Genomic DNA, 27,625 nt, shown 5'->3' with positions numbered 1-27,625 from the left:
ACACACTACAAACCCCAATCCCTGACGTGTTCAATGGGGGCAGGTCCTGTCTGCCCAACACAATGCCATCAAAAGGCCTGTCTAGGAGCAACAACAAATGTGTGAATAATGACAGAAACAACACAAGAAGCTCATCTTTCTCTACATGCCACAAGCACACACACTCCAGACACCCATATTACATGCCCAACCACCATAAAACACGTATGAATAACATGCAGTGTCCTCAACACATACTCCAACTCCCCAATATTAACAACAACAACCACCAAGCAGAAACTCACATGCATCATGAGATGACACACTGCAACCAACACTTGAAGGACTCATCCACCAAAACACCAGCACACACAGCCTGTTAAAATGGAAAAGAAGACACATAACCACTCATCACATTGGTAGAAGATTTTAATCATGATTGATAAAGCCCATAACCCACTTAGATGTTGCAAAAGGACAACCACATTCTGCCCACTCTTTGTGACAGGGTGTGCGCACCAACGCATGCAGGTAACTGACCACAGTAAAGCCAGTGCCATGGAACATTACATTTACTCGGCGAACCATAATTGCCTAACCAAATATTGTGGCCAAAACAAAAGCAAAAGCCAACAAAACACATCACACCAGCAGATATCCCAAACACCACTTTTAATATCAACACAACTGTACAGGTCCAAATTAAAATCATGCATAGAACATGTAAACCAATCCAGAGGAGGCAAAATGTTACAGATATTGGGACTCATCCTCTTTTAGTGCATTCTGGACTGGGAAACTGATCAAACCACACAGTGCCAAAGTCTGATCCTCCGTTGCCAGAGCAGTGCGTGATAGAGAGGCAAGCAACAACCCACCAATGGCAGTATTATCCTGGTGTGTGCTTTCCTTCAATGCCACCATGTCCCATGGTATGACTTCCCTCAATGCTACAAGGTCCTGATGCATGTCCTCCCTCAATGCATGCAGCGTTTGGCAAAGATCCCGAGTGTCAGTTACCACTGTATGGCCCATCTTGGTCATATTCCCAGACTACTCTTGCAGGACCTATCCCTGTCTGCTGCTCGCATGCAGCAACTCCCCCTCCCAGAATTACATCCTGTACTTGGTCTACCAGGCCCACTCAGCACTGTGGACATATGTCGATGATGCTGAACCAGATGCAACACCAGCTGCTGTGGAAACACTGTAGTAATCCACATTTGAATCCTGACCCATATGTGCCCCGCTGTCCCTGGCAGCACTAGCAGATGTCGGCTGTTGTGCAAAGGGCACACCAGAGGAAGGCAAGGATGCCTTAATCTGTCCCACTGGCCCTGCCTGTGGCATGAACATCCAGAACAGCGCATCCTGGCTGGTGAGCTCTGATCCATGCATGAGTTCACCAAATGTGTCATCCACATCAGTAAGCACATTCTCTAAGGAGGAAGAATCATTAGACCTGCTCACTATTGCCTACAAGCATTGGGGATGTTCACTGCTAGCACTTATTCATTGAGGCACGCTCAATTATTGTGCCATTAACTCGCTGCAATCGCCTGTTTAGTGCCTTCCGTCATGGGGCAATGTGGGTTAAAATTGCCATCATTGCGGTGTGATGTGGGCCCATGGTGCTGTGTTGGGGTGGCCTGGGGGATGTTGTGGGCGCGTACAGTGCTACAATTTTTCTATGTGCCGTTGTGTTTCGTACTGCATATTTTCTGTGAATCAGCTCACCGCGCTTTGCATTCTTATCAGTGCTGCTAAGGCGTTACGCTATTTGTCTAAATCAGACCCATTGTATTTCTGAATTACTATTGCATATGATGTTTGTCTCATTAACACCTTACACACTAATTTTACATTTCTCATAGTATTGACATGCATTAAAAAGGCTTGAGAGAGCGACTGACTGAAGCTCTCATGTTTTGTTTTAGCAGTGTGTGCTGTTGGGATTATGAAATAGTTTCACAGATTGCTCTCCATTCCCTCATGCAACTGTGCTGCCACGTATGATCGGAGAGCACTGTGTTCAAAGGGGTGACCCAAAATATCTAAACAGAAATATTCTCAAAATTGTTATCTAGTTCTAAATACTATTGCAATGAACAGAGAGTATATGGATGACCCTACTCATGTTAGCTGGGTAACCAGAGTCCAGTTAGGATTTTAAATTGGAGTAAGCCCTTGCTTCTAAAGATCCTCCAGGACTACACATTTTGAAACTATACATATTTTAAGATTAACATGCGGGTGTGTTGGCAACACGTCTTCCCAAGATTCTGATTTGTATAAGGAGCATTCCCATGTCCAAAAATGATAGAGGAGTAGGTATACAGAGTCTTAAGAGAGACAATCCTTCAAAGTACTGATCACAGTCGTGATCACCTTTAGGTCCCTATTCCCAGGTTAGATGACAAGCAGTCCCATGGAGTTTAGCATTTCGGATTGTGTCAATCCTGAGCCACATCTTCAATATTTCTTAGGAAAATTAATTTAAGCAAATAATACGAAAAAGCAATCCTCAGAAGCCATAACTTGTATGCAAGAGAGCTTTGATTTTGAGAGTTTTCAAAAGATATGAAGAGCTCCTTCAGTGAATTGGAAGCTCATCTGATTCGAAAGGTGACCGCAATCTTTTCTGCACCTACCATGCAGGTCTTGTGTGTTTTCCTACATGCTCTAAATATTTCATTTTCTTTATGTGTCAGTAGATTTGGTGCCAGCTATGTGAACTGGATGGCAGTTACAAACTGTTTTTCCTCTGTTCAGATCCAAGAAAAGTTAAGCTGACAAATGTGAAACTGAATGTGGAATTCCGTGATTTGTGATTTGTGTGCAATGACTCATCTAGATGTAAGCAGGCATGAGAAATATGGATATGGACTTACATGTTTTCATTTAAGGTTGACCAGCAAACAGAATGATTGGGCGTCATTACGAGCTTGCCGACCCGGATACAATGGTACCGGTAAGCTTGCCGGTACCGTTGTATCCGGACTGGCAAACTCTGAGTTGTGCTCGCGGGTGCCTTTCATTCCACCAGGTCTGAGCACAGCATGTTGGATGCACAGGCAGCGTTACAAATGGTGCCTGTACATCCAGCTTCCCCATTCCCTATGGGGCTCAAATGGGAATGGGGAAGAATTTTTTCCAGCACTCAGGTATGGCCAAATACCGGGTACAGCAAGACTGTAATTACCCGGTAAATGCCCAATTTCTGGGCGCCGGAAAAAAATGAATACCGACGGCAGCCGTGCCAGCCTCGTAATGAGGCCAATTGTCTTTTATACTTTTATAAATATACAATATGTAAAATTTGCTTCCACTTGAACATGGAGGTCTATTGGAACAGGTTAAAATTGACTGACTTCTAGGAACAGCTGTGATGTGGAAGTGTTTGTGTAAAGACAAAGATTTGAATTCTGGAATTGGTTTGAACAATACTCTTTCGTGCTGCTTTTCGCTGCTGATGTTGTTCCTGCACTTTCCTTTGTATCTTTTTCTAAGTTGTCTTTCCTTCCAATTGGCTTCAAGAAAGAGATAGCTTAATGTGATACCAGCTAGAGTCACCTCATAACACCAACAGAGAAATTAATTATTGTTTAAAGCCCACAGACACAAACCTGTGTGCTTGGAAGAATCCCTTATTAATATTCTGATGACACTAGCCCCTCTAAGTGATCAAGCACATTCTGGCCTCAGAGGCCCTTGTTGGAGGTCTAAGACGTGATATCCCAATATATCCTCTTGCAGGCCAGGTAGTAGCTGCACACATGTCCTAGTGCAGCTTTTGTGCTCTGGGAAGAACTTGTCCGTGCCAGGCTTTTCCAACATATGATCAATGTAGTTGTCAGAAGCAGCAGTCCGGCTCATATTTATTATCCCTTTCCTCTTTGAATAAACAAATCTTTTATGGTTGAAAGCTTACTGAGAAAATCTGATCATGGGACTAAAGCCACTTGCAATCTTCCAAATCCATACGCAAACGCAGTGTTTGCATTATAAAAGTGTGGTAATACACACTCCTGTTTTCCTCTTCTTATTTTGGCCTTATTTTGTCAAAATGGTTTCCAGCAGGGAAAATGAAATTACAACACTTTCAATAATTTCTACTGTTCTTCCATTATATTTCAAACAACTACTCCATTCACTATTGGTCACAGGTGTAATCAATGCTTGCATGTGAGTTTTCATGCTGTCTCCGTGAGCCACTGCTAATATGTGATTAATGTGTACATTGCTAAATACTCAGTGGTATTGGATGTTCCAAAGTGCATTTAATTAACCATTTGTACATTTGTTTGAACATCTTGAATTTTACATGCTGACTTCACAAATCAAATACAGATAATTAAGATACCACATTGCTTGCTATTTTGATACTTTACTTAACTTGTGTTACCATTGCACAACTAATTGATGCACAATTGATCAATCTATATATATAAAAGGAGTCTTGACTGACTGACTGACTGACTGACTGATAAACGCCTAGCTCAAACCGTTTAACCTAGGAACGTGACATTTCGAAGGTGCATCATTTTCATGACATAGAGACCCACTAAGGAAGTATATTTGGAAATTCCATCCCTAAGGGGTCAAAAAGGGGGGTGAATTTTGACTGAATCATCAATGCCCAGCTCAAACCGTTTAACCTAGGAACGTAAAATTTGAAAGGTATATTGTTTTCATGGTGTAGGCACCCACTAAGGAAGGACATTTGGACATCCCTGTGATGCTGGAAATGCATTGGAGGAATAGGGCCTCCATGCCCTTGTCCTGTACTCCTTTTACCATGTGTGTTCTGTGTTATTGTCTGCACAGCAGTCCATGTGGGACTTCTGGCAGTGCAGAACTTCCTCTATTTGGTCGTGGTGAACAGACCCTTGGGATACCTTATGGGTGGGGTAGAACCCTGTACCCCTAGTGTATATTTTTGGGCACCTGTGTGTGGCCCAAAGAGAATGGTATAGGCTGGTGGCAGCTCCATGGTGAATTTGACAGGTGCTCTGAGTATCCTCCATTTCGGGATACCCAGGCCCTGCCATTGAAATCAGTTGATTCCTGATAGAAGACAAGATGGCACCTGTGGCATCTTGCTTTCCATTGCTTGTTACCTTGTTTTCCCAAAGTCCTGGGAAGCCCTGACTTTGTCCCTTCCCCTGACTGGCTGTTGGGTGAAAGTTCCATATGTGGTATTGTGGGGAAGTCCAGGCCAGACTGGCTGGAGCCTTCCCAATAACTGTATGTTGTGGGTACGCCCGTGGGGTGGGACCTGAGTGAATGGAATGTGTGACCAATACACACTTCGTGTTATGGGTGTCTGGCTTCTAGAATGTGACACAATGAATGAGACAGCCCTGCCAGAAACTTGTATGAATGCAGTCTGCAGTGCTGAATGGCTGGGTGCTTGTCCCAATGCACATTCCTTGTTGTGAGTGTCTGGATGGAGAAGAATTGCCTGAATGTACTGTGGGCCTGATTGGCTGCCTGCCTGCCTGAGTATGTCACAGCAGAGTGAATGTGAGACCAAACAGTATATCTGTGGACCTCTCACTAATGGAAATCGTTCAGAAGCTGAAGTTGAAACTTGATGCTTACCTTCGAGCCCAGCTAGAAGAAGCCTTTGCTGCTGCTTTCCTTTGATGCAATCTGAAAGCTGCCGTGCCTTCAAGGACTGATCCAAGAGAGGACCTGGCTAGGAGACCTCTTCCCGAGCTATGAGGGAACATCGTGCACCAGCTAACCTTCACCAAGGCTCCCTAGAAGTCAGTCCTCAAAAGCCTGCCGACTGGAGACGGGGACCGCTGAGGAACCTGAAGCAAAACACCCGGATATTGAAGTCTATCACCGTCGATGGACATCAACGCTCCATTGCCTAAGACATTTGAATCAAGTACTACTTGCTCATCACCGTCGACCACTTTGTCCCGCCTGAGTAATTCAGGGTCGCCGCCGAACCGAGGAGAATACGCTGGTGTGTTTCCCGCCACCCAAAGTCCTCAAAGATGCTGACGAAGATCCAAAAGCCAGCCGGGTCGAGTCCCGATCGCCAACACCAAATGCAGATTACCCAACGCCCTTGCTGGGCCTACGTTCTTCATTGACTCTTTGCTGCAACAAACTATCATCGCCGAGGGGCACCGCACGCCTCATCTTCACAGGACCTCCACAACCGATCATCGATGAGCACCGCAATGACCGAAGCTGCTGCCTCAAAACCATTGTTCACCTTTCCTTCAAGGAATCTCAACGATCCGTGGCTCCTGCCTTAAAGGGAGTTCACTCAAGAAAGATCCGTTGACGAGCCGTATGGAACGCTGCAAAACCAGGTACACTGGGGTAGTAGAAGATTTTGTAGATTGAAATAAGATTCTGCTAAACAATATATGGACTGGGATTGTCAAAATACTTCATTTGCATGTTGCCCAGGTGGGGGGATCCTCACCCAGAACTGGTACTTAGCAGCTAAAGCACTATGCTGCCAATTGTTTAATCAACTTGTTTTCCTCCCACGTCTATGGTTGATACCTCTTACTATTGATTTGTATGTCATTTGAAACTGTCAGTGTGTTATTGTATGTGTGTATAACTTGAACCCTATTTATATAAAGAAATGTGTTATCAGTAACAAAGTGTGTGGACATTCCTTTGTGGGGGCATGGGGACTACACTGTACTTAAGAGCCAGCCCGCATCACCTCCTGAGAGCTATAGCCTTGATTGCTCATCCACGTTTACCAAAAAGAGAATCTTGGCTGGGGTGCTCTGTGCTTCTACTCTGCCATATAGAGAGCAGGAGTACAGATAACCCCCTCTAGTCTTTCCAGTCCCTAAGGGGGCAAAAAGGGGAGTTGAATTGTTTTATGAGGATACCTATATCTCAAAAACTGAAGGTGTTACAGATGTGAACATTGGTATTTAGATTCTTCTTCAAAAATAGAGAAATATGTGTTTTACCATTTTCCAAAAAATCCAGTTAAGAGAGATGGAAAAGGAGGGTGAATTATTTTTGACGGATATCCATATCTCACTGAAGATGTTAGAAAAGTAAATATTCACATTTTAAATATTCATTATAAAGTATGTTTCTGAACTGCTTCTTAAAATTGGTAACAGAGAGTATCCTGTATTTGAGAACCAAATAGTCATCCCTTCCGACCTAGACACAGTCGTCAATTCCCTAGATGACCTTACATCAAAATGTACACTCACATAAAAAATCTAATGGAGAAATCTACAGAATGGTTATGTGAGCATGCCATTTTAATGCCAAAGAACAGCATGGCTGCTGTAATCAATAAGATACATATTAATTCTTTCGGAGGAGTCCAAATGGAGTACAAATCTCTAAACTCAGTGGTTCAAAGTGATGACACAGTCTACAACTCCATTGAGTTCTTAAACTCTTTAAATCCTCCTGGTCTTCCCAAACACAAACTTCTTTTCAAAGTGGGAGCACCAGTGATAGTATTGCAGAACCTCAACGCACCTAAGCCCTTTAATGGCACCAGATTGCCAGTGAAAGCTCTCCACAGAAATATGATTCAGTCTTTGGTGCAAACCGGTGCTGACCAGGGGGAGTCTGTTTTCATACCACAAATACCTCTTACACCTTCAGAATATCCATTTGAATTCAAAAGACTTCAGTTCCCCTTAAAGGTTTGTTTTGCCATGACCTACAACAAATCTCAGGAACAGTGTTTAAAAGTTGCAGGGATTGACCTAAATAAAGACTGCTTCTTGCATGGGCAGTTATACATGGCCTGTTCCAGAGTGAGCTCACCTAACTCTCTGGTGATCCTAGCACCTGAAGGGAGAACCACTAATGTCGTTCACAAAGAAGTACTCAAATAGTTTTTTTGTAGGTTGCAGATGCCAAATATGTAATTTAAATTTTTTGTCTGTCTCATTGTCTGTTTGTAATTAAAACACGAAAACATTTCTGGACGCACATCAATGGAACAACCATCTTTGTTTTGTTGCCAATACGCCTTATCGTCTGCAATGAACATTGCTTATTACGTCAAGACATCAACCTGTAAATTATATTTCGTACAGTTTGAACAAAAAACCCATGTGTCTTTTGATAACAATTGTACCCAATTGCAAAATCCACGTGAGCGAAGCCACAAGCAACAGATAGTCTCATAAAAAGCAATAGCAGATTCATGCCTTACAGAATTTAAAAAACACATTTTCATTAATTTTACAAGACTCTTAAGCTATAGCAGACATTTTAGCCCCAACATTATTGCTAATGCCTGTCTTTAAAATAATGTGATACTAAGGTATTTTGTTTACAATTTAAATTTAGTCACTCTGAAATGAAGCTTTCGTGTACCTAACTGTGTTGCCAGAGATCCATTTCACAGTCAGCAATGTGGTACATGAAATGATTCACCTGGCAAAAAAAACAACCGACCAATCGACATACAATTTCAGAACTTAAATAAACAGTCTAGTTTGTTACCCATATCACAATGCCTCCTCCTTCTAGATACAATTTTGCGGTGTCTTTTATGACAAGAGAATTCACTATGACTATTGTCATGAACATTGGGTACGCGTGTGGGGGTTTTCTGCACTGCAATCAACTTTAAACATATACTCGAAAGCTTTTTGTACAGTTTCAATTTTGAAAGTGTCAATTGTTGCAGCAAAGTGGCTGTCCTAGCATGCTCCTTGCACAATTTTCATTTTCCCTGCAGACTGTAATTAGGTTTTCCTTTCACATAATCTCTGCTACGGTTTAATCATCAGAATTGGGTTCATATCTGGACGCTGAGGTCTGTCCGGCCACCAATTTAGCGCATTTCTGTAACAGCCCTTCAGAGATTCGCTTGGCCTTTTTCGTCATGAGGAGGCTGCTAAAGGCTTGAAGTCCCAGCGGACACAGTTGTTTCATAGCAAGATTGCTAACCTTGAAAATGCATTTATTAAAGAGTGGCCTGCAGTTAGTTGCTTTTGGGCGGGCACATTAGGACTCAATGCAATATAAAAATACAAAAAAAAACACATTTTCACATGAGAGTTACAAAGATGCAGAAGACAAACCAAAAGAACCTTTAAAATTAAGGAACTTTAGGGGTAGTTGTGTGAAAAGAAGCAGCGGCACTCAAAGTACCTTTGTGGATAAATGGGGCTTTACAGAAGAATGGCTAAGGCGAGACATGCAATTGGTATGGCAGGCAGTGTTAATTATTTAAAGAAGTAACTTATAAAATCTGGACAGATGTTGATTCCACTGCATGGTGTAGGGATGTGAAAATGAATCTACCCAGTTAAAAGAGTCAGCTAAAGGCTTTGTGTCAACTTGACGACATCTAAAGTACCTGTGAAAGTGCTACTTTCATGCGAACCTAGCAGTCTTCAAATGCTTACTTTACGCACTCATACATTATCAATGGAAAATAGACACTTGTCCATGGTCCAAGTTACTCCTTAAATCTATTTATATGTTTAATAACAGGCCAAATTATTTTTAAGGACATTTTTCATTCCCACTATTGTATTAATGCTGTCAGTAACTGAAAGTCCATCGTGTTGGAGAATGCGCATTTTGCACAGACTATGGCATCTATGTTATTATGTTAACATGTAGCACATGCATTAGGTATCATTCAAAAGTAAATGGTTTCTCTACAAGAAGGTGAACGCATTTTCTAATGTTTTAGTTGTCTCTTTTGTTTGTTAAATAAAATGTTGCAGCCCAAAAAAGGTTCTCCAAGAAAGGAAGTGTCTGCTTTTGGAGACAGAATGTTCAAAATGCTGTCAATACCAGTAGTTATTGAATGCACTCTAAACATTCTGATGGGCCAAGCGGAGGTCAGTAACGATCTTCATGTACTCATTTCCATTAGTGTATTTTCATAGTGGCTATCCATCTGTTTCACAGGGAAACCACATCCAGTTAGGCAGTCACCCAGCACCATTCCTGTAGAGTATGTGGTTCTTTTAGGGTCGCATATTTATGCAGACATTTCTCTATTTCACTCTTCACAGAACGTATTGTGACTTCTCATTCATCTTATGATTGTTTCTCTATTTTGGCACATTTGGCAAAATGGATGCTTAGGAACTACAAGCGTGAGTGCTCAAGGCAGCATATAGAATAAAACACCATTTCAAGATATACCACATGTCGCAATTAAACATACCCCTGGAGCCTTATGGGACTGCACAATGGAGAACCCTATTGAAGGGCATCAATACGAGTTTGGCTGCAACAAAAAAAGCTGAAGGTAATGCAAGTACCTCTACCTTTTTCAGTACTGCCTATTATGACTTTCAAACCCATAAGGTGCTAGTACCTAAATCATGGACACTGCAGTATTACTACAAAATAGATCAATCACCTTGAGCAATAACTAGAGGTAATTTCTCCATTCCCCAATGATCAGAATGAGGGCTTACCACATCCCATAATAGTGGTGGTAAATGTAATTCCATTTGGAACCGCTAATAGCACCAAATGCATAATGAGGTAAAATGTCTATAACTCACCACGTGCATCTGCATCTCAAATAATGGCTATCCCAGCTTATCGTTCAGCATTATTCCACACACAAGCTATAATGAAAACAAAAAATGAAACATCAACCAACAACACTTTGTTGAAACAGTGTGGAGATATAGGATGAATAATTTAGTCGTTATGACGTACAAAATTTGGTTATGACGAAACTAAATATGATAATAGCATAAACTCTCTTACAAAAAGCAACTGGAGCACAGCCAATCTAATAAAACAGCTGCATGGTTATTGCAGAGAGCAGCGTTTCCGTTGTAAGTAATACATCAAAACCTTAACCGTGTCATTCATTATCATAGGAACATTACACGAATTGGTTTAATAACAAACACAACCGGTAGTTGTGGTCTAAATATAATGAAAAGTGGAGGAATTACATTATTTACTGTAAACATATTGTCCTTTGACATACACACAATATAGCTATGAATAAACAGTGAAAGGCACAAATGCTTACGTACTACGAAGGGGTGGAGTGTTATGTAAGTTTTGCAAAAAAGCTAGGTAGCTGGATAAGTAATACAGTAAGAGCTGATCAGGGATAAAGTGATGTAAAGGTGGGTGTACAAAGGACCTTACTTAAGGTCAACTAATACCAGCGCTCATTGCAACGAGTCATATTGTACGATAAGGGGTATTACAGATTTCTTCCCATTCATTTCATACATTGTATTCTATAAGTTGCACCAAAGGATAATAATAGCTGGTCATTGAATTTCACTTAACAGGCATTGAAATAAAATTATCAAGCCATTCAATTAATCAAAGGTGTACACTATTTTCTCACATATACAACACAGGTTTTCTTACATAATCCCCCTTTTATGTGATTAAACAGGTGTGAGTACTATCTTTAATATGAAGTTAAGAGTTTGAATACAATCTGTGGATTAATAGATGTGACCTATTTTCAGCCATATTGTAGAGCGCAATTCATTAAGAAAGGCATCTCCACATTTTGTGTGCCAAATTTCTTGCATATTACTGTGGCTATATATACCTCAGTCTGCAAATACTTTTCGCAGATCTTACAGCATTATTTTATCTTTGCTATGGCTAAGGGTAGAGATTGTTTGATGCCTATGCACTTGGCAAATATTCTTTTTTCAAAAATCATTTGTGACGATGAATTCATTCACTACAAGTGATTTGGTGAACATATTCTTGGTCTCCAAACTGGAGTAATATGTCAAACTTTTTGTTCTAATAAATGAAGTCCATAACACAATGCTAACAACATTGCAGCACGCACGACTAAGCACGGCTTTTCTGATTACGGATTGCGTAATATGTAATTGCTTAGTTTAATAACATTCACATCTAAAGGCTATTAATTGTGTCTGCCTTGTTCCGGCCTAAAAGCCAGATTTTGTCCGTGTAATACATACTTAAAAGGTTAAATTGGTGGTTACTTTACGTTATTGATAATGATAACTTGTAGCCCAAGCCAAAATGGCTAACAGCCATCATGTTGACTCTGTAAGTCACCTTTTCTATGTTTTTCATTGAGTTGTGTGTTTTTTATAAAAACGAACTTCCTGTGGGTGATGAGTGACTGGCAAGAAAACTCTCACTGGGAGAATTTAATGGATTTTTTAACTGCTGTAAATGAAAAATAAAGGTTGTTTTATAACATACAACCGGTGTTGCAGTGTTTGCTGTTGGTTGCCCGTGATTATTACGTCATTTGGAACACTTTTGTACATGGAGTGCTGCTCGCGTGAACAGTTTCTTCTGATGCCGTTCGTATTTGAAATATATATATATATATATATAGAGAGAGAGAGAGAGAGAGAGAGAGAGAGAGAGAGAGAGAGAGAGAGAGAGAATGCACAAGTTACAGTGTTTTCCTAAATATGGTAAACGCACGGAAGATTTGAAACTGGTGATTTTTTAACCAGGGGGAGACGTACCAAGCACGTCTTAGCCACGACCTAGTGGAGTGAGAGGAATAATACGCCAGTCGATCTGTCAGGCGTTATTTAGCTTGGTTGATTAGCTATTTCTTGCATACAGCACATCTCATTAATTGAGCACGGGCTATAGCTTTGCTTAACCCGTTGCCATGACAGACCAGGTCGAAGCCAGGAGGAGAGCTGCGGCTAGCATCCTGTTCAACCAAGAGACGATAACTACAGAAACAGAGGTGGACAGCAGCCTCCTAGCTAGTCTTACTGTGCAGCAAAAATTAGACAAGCTTGAGAGGATCAAGAAAAAGGAAATATCTAAATGGTGGGAGGCAATGACTTTACAAACATATCTCGATGTGCAAAGAATCCCTAGAGGACTGGGAATCCTCACGATCCCAATGTTTGAGGATATGAATCCTGAGTTAATTAAGGAATGGACTGATCACACCAACACTTGTTCCTTTAAAATGATAGAGAGTTTGGTTAAATATGCGAAAATAGATAGAACCAACATTCTTAAAGACATTGAAACAATGGAAGAACAGCTCTTTTCTTCATAAGATGGCGATGAATGCAAGAGGAGAATGTCGCGCCTGGAAGAAAATTTGGAAAGGCATGAGGGTGAGATCAGAACAAGAAAACAGCACAAATTCTAACGAGATCGCATTGATTGTGAACAAGGGAGGATTTATACTTTTACCAAGAGATTTGATAATCCCATCAAAATTAGACTGCAACAGATGGAAACCAACAATGTGCCAGCATCAGCTACATTAAGTGAAGAACCAAGTAGCTCTGAATTGAGCACATCAGAAACAGAAGGAATACGTTAAAAAAAATTAAACTTTTTAGAGGAGTTCAAACTAATGCATTTGGACAGCAAGTGAGAGAGAAGAGGACGTGGCCAATACAAAGGACCAGGAAGAGGGGCAGCAACAAGAGGCGGCAGAGGAAAACGAGGCGGGGGATTCAACACAGACAACCAATCGCTGATGGCAACGAGATCTGGAGTGAAACAGAAGGGGAAAACCAGAGGCAACAAGACCTCCAATTGAAAATCTTCAATATTTCTAAAAGATGTTTAACAGATCATGAAACTTCAGTTCTTTCCCTGGGTCTCTCCCTTTAGCCCCTCTCACATGTTTGACTACACCTCCACTAGGGTTGATTTATACAAATTTACCAGAAAGTTGAAGCTGACCAAATTTCATACAACTAAAATTGAGGGAAATCAACGATCAAAGAAAAAAGAGGCAATGAAAGAGGTTTCCATATTATCAGAAATAGATCTGGCCAGCCTCTTATGTTTAACCAACATGGAATAATCTGGTGTAACTAACATGGAGGACGATATCAGGATAGATGATTCTGTGTTAGAAGCTACATTTGGGATCTCTACTGACCTGAACTGTCCGACCAAATTTCGACCTCAGTCCACTTTCTGTCCGAATATAACATGTGGACCCATGGATATCTTTGAAGAGTTAGTGATGAAAGATCTTAAAAAGCTATCAAGTAATCTCTCCCCGAAACATCGGAACCTGAATTATCTGCAATTCCAGGCTCTTCAAACGTTAAAAAACGACTATTCAATAGTCATACGACCTTCAGATAAGGGAGGGGGGATTGTCGTTATGGATAGTGCTAACTATGAACTGGAAGCCAGGAGACAATTAAGTGACAACACGAACTACATACCAATAGTTATGGAGATACTATTGGAAACCAAATTAGAATATCATGGCAAACTAAAAGAATGGAGTGATCAAGAGCTTATAGATCGAGATGAATATTTCTTTCTTAAAAATGCTCATCCAGTGACTCCTCTGATTTACTTCAATCCCAAGATCCATAAAACACTATTGAACCCTCCAGGTGGTCCTATTGTTTCTTCGATGGGGAGTCTATTAGAAAATACATCTAAATATTTGGACTTTTTCTTTCAACCCTTTGTGTTGAGCTTGAGCTCCTATATACGAGATACAGCAGATTTGCTTGCGAAGGTAGAAATATTAACTGGGAGCCTAGTTACCTTCTTGTATCAATTGATGTAGTATCCCTGTATACTTCGATTCAACATGCAGCAGGCATGAAGGCCTGCCAATCGTTTCTGGAAAGTAGGTCGATTGGTTATCGACAGCATAATCAGATGCTATTAAACATGCTACTATTTTGTCTAGAACATAACTACTTCCTTCATGAAGATCAACTGTACCAACAAATAAGGGGAACGGCAATGGGGTCATGCATGGCCCCAACATACGCCAACCTTTATATGGGTTGGTGGGAGATACACAAGGCGTGGGCAGAGGAATTGGAACATTGGACCCAACAAGTTATAATCTGGTATCGTTTTATAGACAACCTGTTTATATATGGGATGGGACAGAATCGGAACTTTCTGAATATGTTGATATAGTTAATACCAACACGCTAAATTTGGAATTAACTGTAGTCATCAGCCAACAGAATCTTGTATTTCTGGATGTAGAATTCCAGGTAGTTAATGACAAGCTTATGTCTAAATTGTATAGAAAACCCACAAGTTCCAATTCCACTCTCCACGCCAAGAGCCATCACCCTAAAGCTTTGATTGACTCTATCCCCTATGGAGAATTTTTATGAGCCAAAAGAGCCTGTAGCAATAACGATGACTATATGAGTGAAGCAAGAAACATTAGTCATAGATTTGTTAGACGTGGCTATGGTAAGAATGCCATCTCTAGGAGCTTTACGAAAGCAGCTTCATTCACGAGAGAATCCTTGTTGATTAGAAAAACTAAAATCAAAGACAGAAAAATCAGACTTATTACAGGGTTTAACCATCATGCCAAAGAAATCAAAATGATCATGAAAAAACACTGGAAGGTGTTGCTCACTGATCCGCATCTTAGGTCAGTGTTGGATGACTTTCCACAAGTTACTTATCGAAAGGCTCCCACTCTCAAAGCCATGTTATCTCCAAGTATGGTCAATACTAGGCCAGCAGTAAATACAGGGATGATTCAAACAAATAGATTTGGTTTTTATAAATGTGCCCATTGCAAACTGTGCAAGCACGTATCTATGGTTCCTTTTAAGAGTGCAAATGGCCAATGTTGGAAATATAAGCATAGAATTTCTTGCATCACCAAATATGTTGTATATGCCATCCCCTGTGCTTGTGGTCTCCACTATATAGGCTCGACAATTGGTCCCTTAAAGATGCGGATCCTCCAACATTATAGAGCCATAAAAAATGGGGATCTAACATATCCTCTGACGAGTCATTTTCAGGACAAGCATAATGGTGATGTGCAATTCCTATCCTTCACGAGGTTGGGCCATGTACCACCAAACAAAAGACTGGGTAACCGTGAATTGAACTTGAGACAGTTAGAAGCTACACTCATATGCAAATTTGACACCTTGAAACCAAAAGGCTTGAATATAGATGCTGAATTGTATGTGTTTCTGCAATCATGAGCCGGCTAGGAATGAGAGGATATTTTATACCTTTATACATTTTTATATCTTTGAGTCCTGTTACATTAATTGCTGAATTATTGTGTCACTAATACAGGATTTGCTATCTTCACATTGTGAAGAGTAATGGTTACACATTTTTGCATTGCACTTTATCCAACGGATGTAGTATAGAGGAATTGTCATTTACACGTTGGAATGGACAAGAATAGGAACACTAATATATTGCACTTTATGGTAATTTATCAGAATTGAGCTGCTATTGATTTGCACTGAGGTACCAACATAGGAAATGTTATTTGCTATTTGCACATTGAAAGAAGCTACTATATGATTAATCAAGTTGTAGCTGTTCGCTTTTTACACTCTGTTTGTACATTGATTTGAGAAAGGGCACTTGCCTGGAAGATTATGATTATTTTCCACATACACATATTAGTGGATATCCACTTCTCTTATGTATTTAAGTTGGAACAATAGGGCATTTGCCCTCTTATAATTAGGTTGCTTTTGTTCAGCTCGTAGTCTCTTGGCTTAGGAGCACTTACCCCATATTGGGGGGCGGATGCCTAGTAGTGGCCATTTGAGCCACTGTTAGTCATTTTGATGATATATGAGCACACTTGTACACAGATGTTGCACATTAAATAATTATGACATTTTTTCAAAAATAAGCAGTTTCGAGCTTTTCCTCCATGCAGGTTTCATTGCGGTGGCCACTAAATAGTCCTAGTGTTTTTCCAGCACGTTATGTCTTTGCGATTATGCTATTACATATATCTATTTTATAGATACTTGACCATTCCAATATGGAGGTCATTGAGTTGGAGAGATTGCATCACTTGTACTTGCAGCAGACACATGACCGCAACACGCAAGTGATGTGAAACGCACAGAGTCGCTCTGTAATTGCTTTTTGGTTTTATACTCCATGATGTGCAAGCCGCATTTGGATTTTAAAAGGTCTGAGGAAGCCTGAGCAATCAGGCGGAACACGTGACTTTTCATCCACCCGTGGGGTGAGTGCTTTGTGAAACCTTGCGTCTGTCACAGGGGTGAACTATTTAACCCTTGTTTTTGTAATGAGATGTATTATGCCTAAATAAAATTACATTTTAGAATAGCTAAAGTCTTGTGTGCTGGAATACTTTTTGCATATGCCTGCTGGGCAGTTTTTTGGAGTGCTACAACCGTGCAGGGGCTTGTGCGTTTTCTCTATATACACGAATTTGGCTAAATTTGTTTTTCTAGCACCAGCCACTAAATGAGGGAGAGCGCCATCTTTTAGCCAAATTGGTTCATATATATATATATATATATATATATATATATATATATACACATATACACATATATATATATATATATATATATATATATATATATATATATATATATATATATATATTAAGTGTTAAGCTTCTTATCCTATTCAAATGATTTCATAAATATGTTAGGACTGATATTAGACTCTGCCCAATCAGCATTATACCAAAATGCTCTATAAATGATGCTAGTGCGAGTTGAATATAGTGCAGAAACTCTTTAAACTAGTTCCATTTTACCTATTGAATAAAGAGGCAGGCTATTGTAAAAAGAGGATCAACAAATGGTATCAAATAATTGGGGGATCATCATCTTTCTTTTTTGTATTGTACACCGCTGTGATGAAGTCAACAGGGATAATTTTATTTGATGATTTTTGCTTGTTCCAAAGGCGAGGTTAATATTGTAGGCCAGAGTCTCTTTTGTGTGTTGCTGAAACATGGAAAAATATTTGCATCGCTGCCACATTATTTCTGCTTTCAACAAAGGATTTCTCAAGCACCATCTTCTCGAAGGCATGAATTCAGCCTCGGTTATTCTGTAAACATTGATGTTATTATCTCTACCACTGAAAACAAGTGTTGGTAATCTACATATGAATATAATCATGTATTACCAGGCTTTTTGCCTGAATTTGTGCCATAGGGCCTGTGTGATGTCATTAATCCAAGATGGCCAGTGATAAAATGTATGAATCAGAATTTGATCTACAAATCCTTTCAGAGTGATCCTATCAAATATTTTCTAAGGACCTTTTTTTGTTCACCATGAAAACTGAATAAAGATCGTGCTCAAAATAATGTGATATCTCTTATTGTTTAGAAGTTTATGTTCGCAGTTCGTTCTTCATGATTTCTAAAATTGTTTTGCATCTATTTTGTTACAGTTTCTGGTAATTGGCAAGAAAATCTGAAAATTATTTAAGAGCAGTTGAAACATGAAATTTGATTCTATCTTCCAGTAACATCATAAAATGTCGATACATCCAGACATCGAAAGTCATTTAAAAGTAGAACTTCTACCATCCGCCAAAGAAAGAAAATAGATTATGGACATTTTCTTGTGTATTTTAGGTCAACAAAGAAAGAAATCTCCCCTGGTTAATCCAAAATGTTATGAAAAGGTTTTAGAGTGTATTAAGAAGAGAGCTGAGAGAGGCAGTAACAAATACTTGGAACAAAGTCTAAGATTAGACAGGTTAACACCAGACCTGAAAAATGAAAAAGCATCATGGCATTCCAAATACTACAATCAATGTACTCAGAAGGCAAATATTAATTGAAGCAAAAGATTACATGGATAGCAGTAATGTGAGTCAAAGCTCCAGACAGTAGAACAAAGCTACACTACAAGATCAAAAATACCTATGTATGACAGAAATAAATGCTTCTTTTGCAATAAAGAAGGATCAACTTCAGCTGTGTAAAAGTACATGCAAAATTGTTAAGACAAGAGTATCAGACAACATAGTGCAGTTGAAGGCAGATTTTATTTGTTCACACGTTTTCTGATTGCTTCATCAAGTCAAACGCACATTGATTTACAGGAATGCTTGAGTAATTATGAATTCTCTGCAGTACCGCTTTCAATGTTCAACTTAGATGGTACAATGATTTTAGCTGCAAACAAAAGCAAGCTGATGAAAATACTGGAAGGGGAATAACAAAGAGCGGTTTGTAACAAGATGAGAGAGGTCTCTTCATTTTTTACTGAGGACAGATTATCTGTACCAGAGCAAACATATTCAGCAGCTGTCCTTGGCCGAATGGCAAAATTGCAAGCACTGCTGAAAGTGGTATATTTGAAGACATTCCTTGATCTTGCAATTGAATTCAACAAGAAAATAGAACCTTATCTGCTTAAGTATGATGAAACTCAGATAGTTTTTGATACCTACCTGCAAAATTCACTCAAGAACGCTGTGCGAAAGAAAAGAGCAGGCAAAGCAACACCTGTTGAGTACAAAATCACAGAGCCTACATATTTTGAAAATGTCCATGAGAACCCCTGTATTGCATTCTAAAACTAAAGATGAGTTAACAGCTTACCTCTCAAAAAAAGCAATTCTACATGCACAAAGGATAGAAAGATGCCTGGTGGCTATTTTGAGAAATTAAGCCAAGTAATCAGAAGGAAATTATGTTGGAGACATTGAATGCATACCTCAGGAGGCTTACACAAACATAATTCTTCACTCTCTTTATGTATCACATTGTTATGCTACTACCCTCGACATCTTTTCATTTGATACCGATTTGTTTGTCCTTTCACTGTGGTGATCATTGTTTTTCCTATCTGACCGCATGTTTGTCACAGGAGTTGGAACTAATAGAATATTTATAGATCTCAAACGTGTGTTCTCCAGCTTAGGGTCTATAAAGGTACAGGCATGACTAGGCCTTCTTGCTCTTTCAGGGTGTGATGTTACCGGGTGCATTACGAAGAAAGGAAAACTATCTTTCTAGAAAGTTTTCCAGACTTCAGAAAAATAAATCCTTAAGCTTTGGGAAGACATGGATGTCTAGAATAATTTGAGAAAGCAAAATGAATCATTTGTCAAGTCTACCCACCAGGAACAAAGGTTGTGGACATTGGTAAACTGCATTGGTGGTGGCTCACAAAAAAGAGATGCAAATTGAAAATCTGTCACCAACAAGATCCTCTCTAATACCATACATCTTAAGGACTCATTACCAGGTGATGGAGTGGTGACACGCTGATCATAATTTGGGTGGGAGAAGGCATATAATCAATATTCTCCTACTATGCGTATGCTTCCATGTCCATCACAATCAATCATTCAGCTGGTACTGTGGGCATGCATCAAAGTATGATGTGCTGTGCATTGCAAATGCTGAGCTCAGTCAATAAGGTGCACAGAACTGTGTATGTGTGGTGGTGACAAAGAGCTCTGAGATAACAATGATTTTGTAGATAATTAAAATAAACTCTGGGATTCAGAAGATGACCTGTAAAGCCTTAATTTCTCTCTTCAAATGTAAATAACTGCTGTAGTTTTAATAAATAGTATATTTCAATGAGAAAATAATCCTTTACAAGACTATCAGCCTCATCAGGAGTTTGGCTGTAACCCTTAAATGCGGCAGTAACGCTATTACCGCTCCATGTAAGGGTCTGTCAAATCATGGGTTTGGCTGCATTTACCCACCAGCTCTGAGCTGGGGGTAAATGCGTCGGGAATTTGATGATTTTCGGTGCAATTATCGTGTGGTAATACCGCCGACGGTAGTTGTGCCGAACATTCCCCATTGAGCCCAATGGGGAATGGGGAATGCTCAAATGGGCCCAATGGTGAATTACCATTCCGGCAAACCCGTAATAGCGCCCAGGAGTTTGGCAGTAACACTATTAGGCCTGGCGGTATCCCAGCAGTAGTACCACAGGGATACCGCCCAACTCGTGATGAGGCCGTATATCTTGGAAACCGTAAAATAGATAAAAACAATTCCTTATATGACCCTTTCTATTTATTTGATCATGTTTAACAAAAAACCTACCTAGCACATTATTCATAGAACCACCCTAAAAGCAAAAACAGCGCAAAAACGACGATAGTATCCATAACGCGGTCTTCTTGGATTATAGACATCACACAGGCACTCTTCCACAAATTCAGACAAAACACCTATTAGAACATGAATGTACGCTTTGTTGTCAAAGCATACCCAGCAGGCATACTTTCCCTTCATTCAAAATCCCACAGACTAGGTTATTGAAACAGATGCTCCTCAACTATGATGTTTGGCATTATAGCATGACACAACAGAATTCACTTCTCACCCTGCCTCACCTGCTGCTTCAACAGCCATCTCTTTCTGTTCTACACTATTTAATATCACTCAAATTCTCGGGCATGACTATATTAAGTGAGTTACTTGCTGTAGATCAGTTTAAATGAAAATTGCAAATGTTTCCATGTTGTTCTTGTAGCTAGGAAGTTGTTCCTTTCAGCCACTGTTCGTTTGGCTTCATCTTGTGAATGAAACAAATTGTTACCATTCCAAGACGGTTGACCCTTTTCTTTGGTACACATCAGAACAACTTTGAAATGGTAAAACTCTTGGAAGTCCATTACTATGGGTCTGGAGGGGGACAGATTTTATGCCCCCCTCCTAACCTAGGCTATGAAGTAGTTGAATATTTAGTTTGGTGACTTCTTTCATGTGCAGTAATCTGGGTCTGAAGGTTGCCATATAGGGTGAATAGTTTCTCCCTTCATCTCAGATTATTATGTGTACATTTACTCTCCACATACTAATTTCTCTATTTGTCATTATTTACCTCTTTCTCTAGCTTGATCACTTCAGGAGCACAGTGTTTAATATCACTCACTTGTCGTTCTACCTCTGAGATACATTTTTCAGAGGCATTTAAATTATTCTCTAAAGCTATAAGTATTATTATTTTTTCTATGTGAACAGATTGGGTGGTTTCAGTGTTGTTAGGATAGTCTCAAAACAGAGGTTGTATTATAATTTGTTGGAGCAGGGGAGGCAATTTTGACTTCCTTAAGTGAAGTTGCTCTCTCGGAATGCACAGATATCTGTGCTGTGGGCCTAGGGATAGCAAAAATGGCTGGTCTGATTTAGCCATAAAACATTGTTGGGATTTATGTTGTAACACTGATGTATGAGTATTAATATGGTGACTATACTGCCATTAAATAGGTTGCATAACATGGCAGCCACACCGCCAATTATCAGCACTCCAGATCTTCCTTTGACAGGGGGATCTCTGCCAGAACTTAATAGCATGATTGCTACCCTACATAGGCTTGAGGGATGCTAACAACTGTAGCCAGATCATAAAGTGTAGTGTTCCCTTATGGATTCAATATGCTCACCATAACCTCTCCCTAAGAATGTAGGGCAACGTCTTGCAAGAGCCTCTACCCTAGAAAATAGTTGTACTCTGTTCCAGGTAGCACTGTCCCTTCTGATTCTCTGTTTGTTCATTGTAAAGTGTTGTGGATTCTTAAGGTTGCTAACGGGACGTTGCCACTTCAAGCAACTTTCATTGAGTTGTGAAGAATCCTGGATCCCTAGAGTAGTGCACCACATTCTTGTATAGCTGTCCCTTGTGGTGCACTCTTGCAGGACCACCCAGGTAGCTCACTGATTTTTCAAATCAAATTCACTGATGAAGGGGAGTCTGTTGAAATGACCATTTGATAAATGAGGTGTTAATCCAAACAATGCAGTGAAGGATCATACATCTAAAAAAGCAGTTGACATTACAGCTGAGGTCAAACCCACATACATTTTAAATTATATGAATTCCTCTAGTTGTCTACTGTCTCAAAGTTTCCATACCTCAGATAAACTTATATCAAGCCTTGAAAAAACAATATATAATTGTCTAAAGGGGGCTGTGCTTTGAGCAATGGTCATGCACATAGTCCGTCTTCTCTTGTCAAACTGCCCTCTTCTAAAATTCTCTCAATTCAGCCCACACATCCAAATCCCAAGGCACTCTGAATGAGTATACATGTTTAATGCTTACGATTAATTAACACAAAATAACAGTGTGAATCATTTACTTCAAGAATACAACTCTTTTATCACAGACATATATGTTGAATATAAAGATCTGCGTTTATTTTTAAGACTCTAAAATGCACTTCCATTTTAGACAAAACAGCCAGGAACCCCCATTGCTGCTATTTGTTACATTTCCAGTTTTCACAAAGGTATTTAAACAATGTATTGTAGGATTGTACCAGATTGTCCTTCTTGGAATGATGAACGTCTTTCCTAGAATATTTCAAATGGTTATTCTACCTTTTTATTTAATGTTTTGCTCAATAAGCCAAATTTAACATTCTTAATACTCAACATATATTGGAAGTGTTAATGAGTTATTAATTAATTTGAAAAAGAGATAGTTAACAATGGTAGTACACATATTTTGTTGATGAGAACACACACAATCTCGCCTCCCTAAATGAACTTCTTTCTCGGAAAGGATCATGCTCAGATTAAAATATACACTCTGCTTCTTCTGTGAGCACCAAGGCAATGTTTCAGTTGGCTTGCTTGCCACTGAATGCAGAATCACTAATAATTATCAAGACATAGAACATATCACACACAGTTATACAAGTTGCAGTCCAGTCCACTGGCTCCTAAGTGCTCTGTCTAAACCCCAGCACTACCCACAGCCAGTACACATTCTCTTCACTTCCCCACCATAGTGGTCCCTTTGTGTGATTGGAACATTCCTGCAGGACGTAACCAATGACACTTAGAGTCCGATTGAAGACATTTTTGCTGTGCGGTTCAAAGTGACTTTGCACTGCTGAAAAGTGACTTTGCACTGCCGACACAAACTGAACAGAACTGAGCAAAGTGTATTTTTGTAGTGCAGTCAGTACAAAGTCATTTTTGCAGTACAAAATTATTTTTCACTTACTTTGCACTGCAAAAATATGATTAGCACTGTTCCATGGATAAGGGTTTTGTCGTCAGTGCAACGTGACTTTGAACCGTGCAAAAAATTCCATGAATTGAGCCCTATATCACAACTCCTCTAACATGTTAACCCTTCTGTGGGGAATATATTCATCCTGTGCAATAAACACTAATTACAGAGATTTACTTTAATATGCCAGATTCCACAGCACCATATTCCAGCAAGGCAGAATCAGCCTTTCCAATGTCTGAGGTTGATAAACTTGCGTGTATATACAAGTTGTGATAGTAAAACATGCAGTGCTACAAAACAATGTACTTCATTATACAGCGGTAGCTATTTAAAGTAACAGAGCATCAGTATGAAACAGGTCTAGAGCATGACCCCCAAAATGAGGGTTGTTAAAGGTAGCAGCCACCCCAATAAAGAGCATACGTGTTAGTCATGAATGGTGATTGGGTAATAAAAGTCCAAGGAGTGCAACCAAAGTGTTGAGGTTCATATCCTGGCTGTGTCAGTGGATGAGATACTGGTGCCATTGTTTAGCCCATTGTATGATCTTTCTTTTTTGCAGGCTATTTGAGTGAAGGTGTCAATTATGGAAGAGAGCTGACCAAAGGGCATCAGGCTCTGCAGAGAATATTTTCAAGTGTACTTATTTAGCAGAAGAAATGGGTGACTTTCTTATACAATTTCAAAGGTACCTCTGCACGTCATAAATGACAGTCAACAAATGTGAGTGTTGTGTGCATTTTAAACGTCCACTTAGCAATCTGTAAAGGGACAAATTTGACAAAAACATTAGAGATGCCAAAAAAACACTCCATAGGGATCTATCGAGCATAATCACTGCAAATGTAGTTCATTGTTCACATAGGGAACACAGAAAATGTTATACAAGGTGGCTCAAACCCTGCCAAAATAAATTGAGGCAGAATCAATGGAATACTCTGACATCTACTATTCTCGATAACAACTGTAAAATGTTCTGGCAATTGGTTCGGGCTTTTGCATAGCTAGTGTTGGTAAAAAAGAAGAATGGGAAATTTATTTGGGAACGAACATTGGTAAAACATCTACTCATGTATTTGAATTGAATTTTACTGAGGAATCATGGCAAAATACTATGACAGCCCAGGGGATAAGTAGGATTAGTTCCGGCAAGGGACAATGTGCTAGCTACAAGCGAGCTCATTGGCCCTCGCAGGGTTGTTACCAACCCGACAAAGCCTTTGTTGGGCCAGTCGCAGCCGCGTCCTGGCTGCCATTTTATAGTCCCTTTTCCCTGTACCCTGAAGGCCATTTTTTTGTTTACTTGAGGGTTGTAAAAATTAGCAGCCACCCCAATAAAGATCTTACGTGTTAGTCATGAATGGTGATTGGGTAATAAAAGTCCAGGGAGTCCAGGGAGCTTAAAAAATACACTATAAGTAGCCTGGTGTTACAGTTTGGGGTACTAATAGCAATAAGCCCCTCAGTAGGGGGGCATTAGCACTTCATGTAATGCCAGGGGGCCTGCCTTAAACCCGAGCAAAGACCCCGGGACATTACCTGAAGCACTAATGACCCCCCCCAGCCCAGAGTATATAGCTTAGTTATTGCCTCTCTGAACAACTCACCTGCTCCTGGGTTAGATGGCCTCAGTAATGCATGGTTAAAACTTAACCCAGTGTGGTGAGGTCAGTTATTAAAATGTATATCTGTCATCAATATTTTACTAGAGACTTGACGGGAAATTATAATTGTTCCTGTGCACAAAAAGGGGAACTGACATGATGCAAAGAATTATAGACTACTTGTGATTTCAGTTGCACAAGCGAAAATGTTCGCATGACTTCTATTGTTGGAATTGTCAAGCTGGACGCTGGATGCAAAAATAATACCCATGTATCAAAATGGTTTTGTTAAAAGGGCTGCTACACTCTCTAACATACTAACGTCGATGTGACAAATAAACCTCCAGGGCACCAGTGGTCCAGGAATGAACATCGGTTTCTAAACCATCTATCAGCTCCACAACTCCAGTACACCAGAAGGGATCCAAACAGATTAAAGTTCATGGTGTTTTGGTTCAAGCACCAAAGGGGCAAAGGGTTGTAGCTGTCTCTAGAGGCCTTTGGAGAATGACCAATGGGGGCAGGGCCACAATGTACCTGGTTCTGAAGAAGCTCTTGTTGCTCGACAGCATTGAGGCGATTCCAGGGCACTTTGCAGCTCCCGAGACAGAGTTAGTGGTGGGAGACAGCTGTGGGTTGTTTCTGTGCTGGTTGGTGGATCTGAAATGCTGATCGAGGTGTTTCAGATGGCTCTGGTGAATTTGGTGTGACAACAGTCAGTGGTGCAGCCGGATGCGTTTCAAGGACTCGACTGTCTCGAAAATGTTCTTAAAAGATGGATGCTGGATGATGCTTATGTGGCACTCCTCCTAGAATCTTTGCAGGGCTTGTGTTGTCCTTTCAAGTTGGATGGCCCAAAGCTCATGAGAGTGTTTGTAGGCAATGTCCTTGCACTTTGTATCAATACCCTTTGGCACTTCCCACCTAGGAAGCTTGCTGACAGAACCTAGCAGGGCATGCTGTGTGCTGGCTGGATACCAGTTCTGGAGCTGCTGGACAGGTCCTCTGAGTCTGGTATCTCCCTCTGTTCCCTGGGATATGTTTAGGGGAGGGGTCTTGCTTCCCTCTTGGAACTCCTGGCCTTCCTTCAGTGGCAGAAGATGTAAGGTAGACTGTACCTTCAGCCCAGATCCAAATTACTCCTTTTTCTTACTCCTCTTGAAGTCATCGAATGACCTGCTGAGTGAGGGGTTCAGCCCTATTTTAAAGCCAAATGGGCCCCAGTGATTGTTGCAGGCTAAAGCCTACCTTAAAGAACCAATCCTGGGTCCCCACCAACAATCTTCTGTTATGCATGAGGTCAGGACCAGAGTGCTCTGCAACAGAAAAAGGTGAGGGGTGACAACATATACCTAGGTCCCTCCCATCTTCCTGGCTGTTTTAGATTAAAGTATCTCTCTGGTTAACTGAGCCCTCTGTGACTCTTGATTAAAGCGCAAGTCTCCAATGAAGTCTGTGATGGGAGCAGACTTCCTGTCTCCTCTAAATCACATCCCTTGGCCCTCTGAAAGGGGTTTCCTCCGCAGGGGCACCTGTGGTAACTGCTGGACCCAGACAGGCCATTCACTGCCTTTCATACAGAGAGGTAGAAACTAGCTTCAAGCTGACACATTGCATACCAAAGGGGTGTTAGTCCCGTTTTTCCTGTTGTCTGTTTGGCAACCAAGCTCCCTCAGCAGGCTTTCCCCAATTATCTCTCATTAGTATGCACTGCCACCCGCTGAATTAGCCAAATGGAAAGCAGATATTTAAATTAGGCTGCCCATGGCTGGAGGGAGGTGTGCCTTCCCCCTTCTTGAGATTCTTTGATGTAGCCATGGATGTCACATTCCTGCTGAATATGAAAGGGGAAGACGACGCCTGTAGGCTGTGTCTTCCTGGAGTCCATGTAACTATGTGTTTCATATGGGAAGCAAATGAAATGTGTGCGGAATGGCCTCACACATTTCTCAGAGGTTGATCTCCCATCATTCATTTTCATTATTAAAAAATCAAAAAGCCCAGGCGAGCGCACTCTCCCCATGTGGATGGTCGAATTCCTCACATTCGACTAATTTAATTTGATATTTCTGGTACATATGTGGTTTAAACATCTATACTCTATACCTACATTTTAGTGCAGTATTTCGACATAGTGTATCAGGAAAAGCTCTGGAGGAAACCTGTTAACTGGGGGATCGCATAAGGACTTCTAAGGCTGCTTGTTGCATATTTTCGGACACAAAGGTTAAAGTCTGACTTATCAATATTGGGGCTACTACTGGTTTGATGAACACCTTTGTCAGCCTAAAACAAGGTTGTATTTTGGCACCATTATTCTTTAATTTGTATTCAGGAGATCTTTTTGACTGTTTAAGTTAC

The 27,625-nt window shown here is 40.4% G+C and overlaps 1 protein-coding gene across 2 annotated transcripts in view; it reads left to right on the top strand.

Annotated features, from left to right (window-relative positions):
* Positions 1 to 27,625, top strand: part of KLHL4 (kelch like family member 4) — a 1,128,728-nt gene that overhangs the window by 49,321 nt on the left and 1,051,782 nt on the right. The gene's annotated exons all lie outside the window — the stretch shown is intronic.

Source organism: Ambystoma mexicanum, chromosome 5p (assembly GCF_040938575.1).
Source record: "Ambystoma mexicanum isolate Mex_15411 chromosome 5p, UKY_AmexF1_1, whole genome shotgun sequence".
NCBI classification, from domain to species: Eukaryota; Metazoa; Chordata; class Amphibia; order Caudata; family Ambystomatidae; genus Ambystoma; species Ambystoma mexicanum.
Note: the sequence above shows the minus strand (reverse complement) of the source record. Positions and strands in the feature narration are given on the sequence as shown.